The sequence below is a fragment of the Momordica charantia genome, unplaced genomic scaffold (genome assembly GCF_013281855.1).
Source record: "Momordica charantia cultivar OHB3-1 unplaced genomic scaffold, Mcharantia_2.0 BLBB01000139.1, whole genome shotgun sequence".
NCBI lineage: Eukaryota > Viridiplantae > Streptophyta > Magnoliopsida > Cucurbitales > Cucurbitaceae > Momordica > Momordica charantia.
In genome coordinates this window covers 67,562-75,000 of record NW_028275295.1, presented here as the reverse complement: position 1 = coordinate 75,000, position 7,439 = coordinate 67,562, and positions in this window count along the sequence as shown.

The window sequence follows — 7,439 nt, the reverse complement described above, 5'->3', positions numbered from 1 at the left end:
CTAAACTTCTCTTAATATCTTTTTGAGCAAGAGCTAAAGTAGCTCCAAATAGTACTGTTATTATACCTATCAAAGCTATTAGATTCATTATGTAAGGTATTACTATAAAAAGAGGAAGAAGCCGAGCGACAAGAAAAATTCCCGCTGCTACCATCGTAGCAGCATGTATAAGAGCCGAAATGGGGGTAGGGCCCTCCATAGCATCAGGTAACCATACATGAAGAGGAAATTGAGCGGATTTAGCAACTGCACCTGCAAATAATAGGACCGCGCACAAAGTAACAAATAATAAATTAACCTCATTATTATAAATCAAGTTATTGAATATTTTAAACAAATCGCGAAATTCAAAACTCCCCGTTGTCCAATAAAGACCTAAAATCCCTAATAATAAACCAAAATCCCCCACGCGATTAGTTACAAATGCCTTTTGACAAGCATTCGCCGCAGTAGGTCGGGTGAACCAAAAACCTATTAATAGATAAGAACACATTCCAACCAATTCCCAAAAAATATAAATTTGTATCAAATTCGAACTAGTCACTAATCCCAACATTGATGTATTGAACAAACTCATATAAGCAAAAAATCTCAAATATCCTTGATCATGAGACATATAATTGTCACTATAAATAAGAACCATAATTCCAACAGTCGTGATTAATATTGCCATAATACAAGTAAGTGGATCGATCAAGTAGCCCAACTCTAAAGAAAAATCATTATTGATAGTCCAAGACCATACATATTGATAGATATAATTACTATTTATTTGATCAATAGACAGATAAACTGAAAAAATCATAACTATACTTAACAATAAAACACTCGGAAAAGACCACATACGTCGAAGGTTTTTTGTTGCCGTCGGAAAAAGTAGAAGTCCGACTCCTATTAAGATAGGAATTGGAAGTGAGATGAAAGGTATGATCCATGAATATTGATACATATATTCCATAAAAAAAGTATATTTAATTCCTAATTAATTTTTCTGATTCACCAGCTCTTATCTCTTTTCAAAAGGATCAGTTAATAAAAAATTTAAATATCCACAACTTAAATATAATTTCCTATTCTTAATTTTTTGATAAATACTTCAAATATTTCAACTCAAGAAGTTAGAATTGTTCAAATAAGATGACCCACTGAAACTATTAATGAACACAACTATTTATTTTAAGGAAAATTTTATGACAATATAGAAACGGAAAATTTTCTTTATTATTATCATTTAGTATGCATTACAAAAATTTCCCGCTATACAGCAAGAAGGAATAATTACACGAAAAACACTATTTTATTTTGGTATCAATCATAAAAGACAGCCTACAAGTTGATCCAGTAAAATAAGACTTCGTTTTATTAAGTTCGTTTATTACGTTACGAATCATTAAACGATTCTTTTTTTTTTTTTTTAATAACATTATATATATATATATTTTTCTTTGTTCCTAATCTAATAATTTTAAATTTTAGATATCTATATTAGGAGTATAATATAATTTAAAGAATAAATGGATAATAAATAGTAAAGAACAATTCGTTTTGAACAATAGATGTCTTTCACATCCAACTATAGCAATGAATAATTTATTATAATTTTTTAATGGCAGTTCCAAAAAAGCGCACTTCTATATCAAAAAAACGTATTCGTAAAAATATTTGGAAAAACAAAGGGCGTCGGGCAGCGTTGAAAGCTTTTTCGCTAGCAAAATCTCTTTCAACGGGTAATTCACAAAGTTTTTTTGGGGACAAATCAAATAAATAATCAAACATTGGAATAATCTGAATCGGTTTGACTCAAAAAACATCCTAGTATAAATTCGTTTATAATTTTATTATTAAAATAATAATTTTATTTTATTATATAAAAAATGGAATAATTTAATGTGAATTTATTAAAAAAAAAAATTGTCACTAAAATATTCAAATAAAAATAAACATTTTTTTTTAATTAATAATTAAAGCAATTATTGGAATTTCCTAATATTTTGAGCGGATGAATATGAAATTCGTTTTCCTTTTTTTAGGATATGTAAAATAAGAATTCTTTTGTTTACTCAATTATAAAATAAAAAATGGTACTTTTTTTCTTGTTCAAAGAATAAAAATAAATACAAGGGTTGACCTTTCTTTTTCATATCTTTGTTTTATCATTTTCGGGATGGGGAAAATAAGAATCCCCATCACCCCAATAAAAAAAAAAGTTTTTCTTTATTTTTTTTTTTTTATATATATTTTCTATATTATAGAATATAGTTATAATAGTTATATATAATATCTAAATATAGAAGATCGAATAGTAAACTGAAACTCTTTATTAAAATAAAAATTTAATGAGGCATTGAAACGATGACATTAGTTGATTAAGTTAAAACCTTATTTTTAAATTATATGAACCCCTACTTATTTCTTTTCTCAAAATCATTATTACTATTATATAATAGTAATAATGATTTTGAGAAAGCCGCTATGGTGAAATAGGTAGACACGCTGTTCTTAGGAAGCAGTGCTAGAGCATCTCGGTTCGAGTCCGAGTGGCGGCATGACATTTTTTATTAAAAATAAAGTTCTATAATATAATTAATTCAAGTCCCAGATATTAATTCAAATAATTTAATTGAGGCAACTTTTTTAATAATTTTTTTTATGATATTTTCAACTTTAGAGCATATATTAACTCATATATCTTTTTCGGTCATTTCAATTGTCATTACAATTCATTTGATAACCTTATTAGTCGATGAAACCGTAGGACTCTATGCTTCGTCAGAAAAAGGCATGATAGCTACTTTTTTCTGTATAACAGGATTATTAGTTACTCGTTGGATTTATTTGAGGCATTTACCATTAAGTGATTTATATGAATCATTACTATTTCTTTCATGGGGTTTCTCCATTATTCATATATTTACGTATTTTAAAAAATATAAAAACCATTTAAGTGTAAGCGCAATAACCGCGCCAAGTACTATTTTTACCCAAGGTTTTGCTACTTCAGGTTTTTTAACTGAAATACATCAATCCCCACTATTAGTCCCCGCTCTCCAATCTCATTGGTTAATGATGCACGTAAGTATGATGGTATTGGGTTATGCATCTCTTTTATGTGGATCATTATTTTCAGTAGCTCTTATAGTGATTACATTTCAAAAAGCTATAAGAATTTTTGTTAAAAACAAAAATTTATTAAATGCGTTATTTTCCTTTGATGAGATCCAATACATGAACGAAGGGAACAATGTTTTAAGAAACACTTCTTTTTTTCTTCGAAGAATTATTATAAGTCTCAACTGATTCAACAATTAGATCATTGGAGTTATCGTATAATTAGTCTAGGGTTTATCTTTTTAAGCATAGGTATTCTTTCAGGGGCAGTATGGGCTAATGAGACATGGGGATCATATTGGAATTGGGACCCGAAAGAAACTTGGGCATTTATTACTTGGACCATATTCGCAATTTATTTACATACGCGAACAAATAAAAATTTTGAAGGTGTAAATTCCGCAATTGTGGCCTCTATGGGTTTTCTTATAATTTGGATATGCTATTTTGGGGTCAATCTATTAGGGATAGGGCTACATAGTTATGGTTCATTTACATTAACATCTAATTGAAAAAATTCAAGAAAAGGCCTGACTAACACAAACATGGGAGAGTATAGATAAGAAAACTGTGTGTAAGACATCGAGAACCTTTTGAATCACTACATTACTTGATTCAAATGGTTCTCACAAAAGCCAAATGTATGAGGAAGTCCAATTCATTTTTTTTATTTAACTTAAGATTAAGAAAAAAGACTTCTTTTTTTATTGTGCAACGAACGATTTAAAAAATAATTATTATAGTATTGCTGTTTCATTTTTTTTATGAAAACTATCTAGCAAAATAATTAGATAAAATAGCTTCGACCTTGTCAACTGATAGTGAGAAAACAAAATCTGGATAAATACCAATACCTATGACAGGTATAAGGATAGAGATCGCAACAAACAACTCTCGCGGTCCCGAATCAAAAAAATAAGAATTTTGAGCATTAAAAAGCTTGTATCCATAGAACATCTGGCGTAACATAGATAATAAATAAATGGGAGTTAATATCATTCCAATTGCCATTACCAAAGTAATTAGTATTTTTGTCATTAAAAGATATTTTTGGCTGGTAATTATTCCAAAAAAGACTATTAATTCTGCAACAAAACCGCTCATACCCGGCAATGCAAGGGAAGCCATCGATAAGATACTGAAAGTCGTGAATATTTTTGGAATTGGGATAGCCATTCCGCCCATTTCATCGAGATAAACAAGACGTATTCTATCATAACTTGTTCCCGCCAAGAAAAAAAGCGCAGCGCCAATAAATCCATGAGATATTATTTGTAAAATAGCTCCATTGAGTCCCGTCTCGCTTATAGAACCAATTCCTATAATTATGAAACCCATATGAGAGACGGAGGAATAAGCTATTCTTTTTTTTAAATTGCGTTGACCCGGAGATGTTGAAGCTGCATAGATTATTTGAATTATTCCTACTATGATCAACCAGGGTGAAAAGATAGAATGGGCGTAGGGTAATAATTCCATATTGATCCGAACCAATCCATATGCTCCCATTTTTAATAAGATTCCGGCTAGAAGCATACAAGTACTGTAATGTGCCTCTCCGTGGGTATCTGGTAACCATGTATGTAAGGGTATAATCGGTGATTTGACAGCAAAAGCAATAAGAAATCCGATATATAATATTATTTCGAGTGCTACAGGATACGATTGATGAGCTGAGGTTTCAAAATTTAAAGTTGGTTCATTAGAACCATATAAACCGATACCCAGAACTCCCATTAACAAAAAAATGGAACCTCCTGCAGTGTACAAAATAAACTTTGTAGCTGAATACAACCGTTTCTTTCCTCCCCACATCGATAGAAGTAGATAAACGGGAATTAATTCTAACTCCCACATGATAAAAAATAATAAGAGGTCTCGAGCAGAAAATAATCCTATTTGACCGCTATACATTGCTAACATTAGAAAATGGAATAATCGGGAATCTCGAGTAACTGGCCAAGCCGCTAAAGTAGCTAAAGTGGTGATAAACCCCGTCAGTAAAATGGGTCCTATGGAAAGGCCATCGATTCCCAATCTCCAGTAAAAATCAAAAAAAGAGATCCATTTATAATCCTCCGTCAGTTGGCTTAATGGATCGTCTAATTCGAAATGATAACAAAATGCATAGGTTGTTAGAAGGAGCTCGAGTACACAGATACATATAGTATACCATCTCATTACTTTATTTCCTCTATGAGGGAAAAAGAAAAGTAATAAACCCGCAAATATTGGAAAAACTACAACTATCGTTAACCAAGGAAAATAATTCGTAGTAAAAACAAGATACACTTGGACTAAAAAAACCCATGTTCGAAAATGAAATAAAAAAAATATATATGTATATTTATTTTCGAGCACGAGTTTTTGTCGGTAAAAAAGAAATCAAATGTATTCAAGGGGGCTTTTATAGAACGTATCAATAAGCTAGACCCATGCTTCGAGTTGTTTCATGCCATAAATAAACGCGAACACTCAAGAAATCCGTCGGACAGGCGGATTCACATCTCTTACAACCAACACAGTCTTCTGTTCTTGGAGCCGAAGCTATTTGCTTAGCTTTACATCCGCCCCAAGGTATCATTTCTAATACATCTGTGGGGCAAGCTCGAACACATTGAGTACACCCTATACATGTATCATAAATCTTTACTGAATGTGACATTGGATCTATAAATGTTTTTTAAGACTTGATCTAGTAAATTTGTAAATAAATTATATATTTAGATACCAGATGAGTCAATAATTTTTCAGAATTTTTATAATCAATCTACTTTCAGATTAACTCATGCGATAGGGCCAAGATACTTTGATTTTTTACGGTTTCGCAAACATGATCATGGATTACGTATCATACAGATAATTTGACTTGATGAATATGATAATTTATCTGATAAATAAATACTACTTATTCAACAAATTCGATTGATTGATACGAGTTGATTTTCTGTTACGATAAATTGACGAAACAATAGCTGGGCCAATAGCTGCTTCAGCGGCTGCAATAGCTATAACAAAAATTGAGAAAATATTCCCTTTTAATTGGCGACTATCAAAAAAATCAGAAAATGTTACGAAATTCATATTAACTGCATTCAGTATAAGCTCAAGACACATAAGGGCTCTAACCATATTTCGGCTCGTGATCAATCCATAGATACCGATAGAAAATAAATAGGCACTTATAACAAGTACATGTTCGAGCATGATTGACCAACTCCTTATCAATTCCGATTCATTTCAATATGAACAAAAATTTAATAGATTCAATTCAATTGACAAAAAAAAAAAGTACAGAACAAGGGAATATATTGGTAATCGATCGAATAAAAGAATTTTTATTTTAGACAGAAACAATCTTCAAATATAAATGAAAGGGAATGTGTGTGATAACATAGAACAAAGTTTAATTTATGCTATTTATAAAGATTTATTACTGGCGAGCTACGGCAATTGCGCCGATCAAAGCAGCTAAAAGAATGATCGAAATGAGTTCAAATGGAAGAAAAAAATATGTTGATAAATAAATTCCAATTTGTTGACTATTACTTATTAAATCTTGCTCTAGAATTTGGTTTGATCTTGTAGTCCAAATAATCCCATACCATGACGTATCTACAATAGTAGTCATTAGTGAAACAAAAATACTTGTACAAACCAGAAAAGTAAATCCACTCCCAACGGTCCAAAGATTAAAATCTTTGGAATATTCTGAACCCTTCATGAACATCACAGCAAATATGATTAAAACATTTATAGCTCCCACGTAAATAAGTAGTTGCGCAGCAGCTACAAACTGGGCGTTTGCTAGAATATAGAATAAAGATATAGAAACAAGAACCAGTCCCAACGAAAAAGCAGAATAAATGGAGTTGTTAAGTAATAGTACTCCCATACTTCCTAATATAAGACCTGATCCCAACAAGACTACAAGAAAATCATGTATCGGTCCAGGCAAATCCATTATATGTAGTAAAAAAAGAGATAAATAAATAGAAATGTTTTTCATGACCTTATTGATCTGACCAGGAAAAAAAATGGATAATCAATTCCTAATTTAATCTTAAGGGGTGTGAATTAATGTAGGTACAGTTATTGGATTAATATTAGTCTTGATCTGAAAGAGTAGAGTAGAGTAGTTCGAAACTATATATTTCGAAATATATAGTTTCAATCTAAATTAAGCTGAAATTCTCATGAATCACTAGTTTGGATTTGTAGGTAGTGACCAAACAAAACGAAAGAAACCTCATTTCTTTAGATCAAAACGGAACATTAGTAATTTACAATTACTCTTAAATCTTTAATCAAGGGATTTACTTATTTTAGAC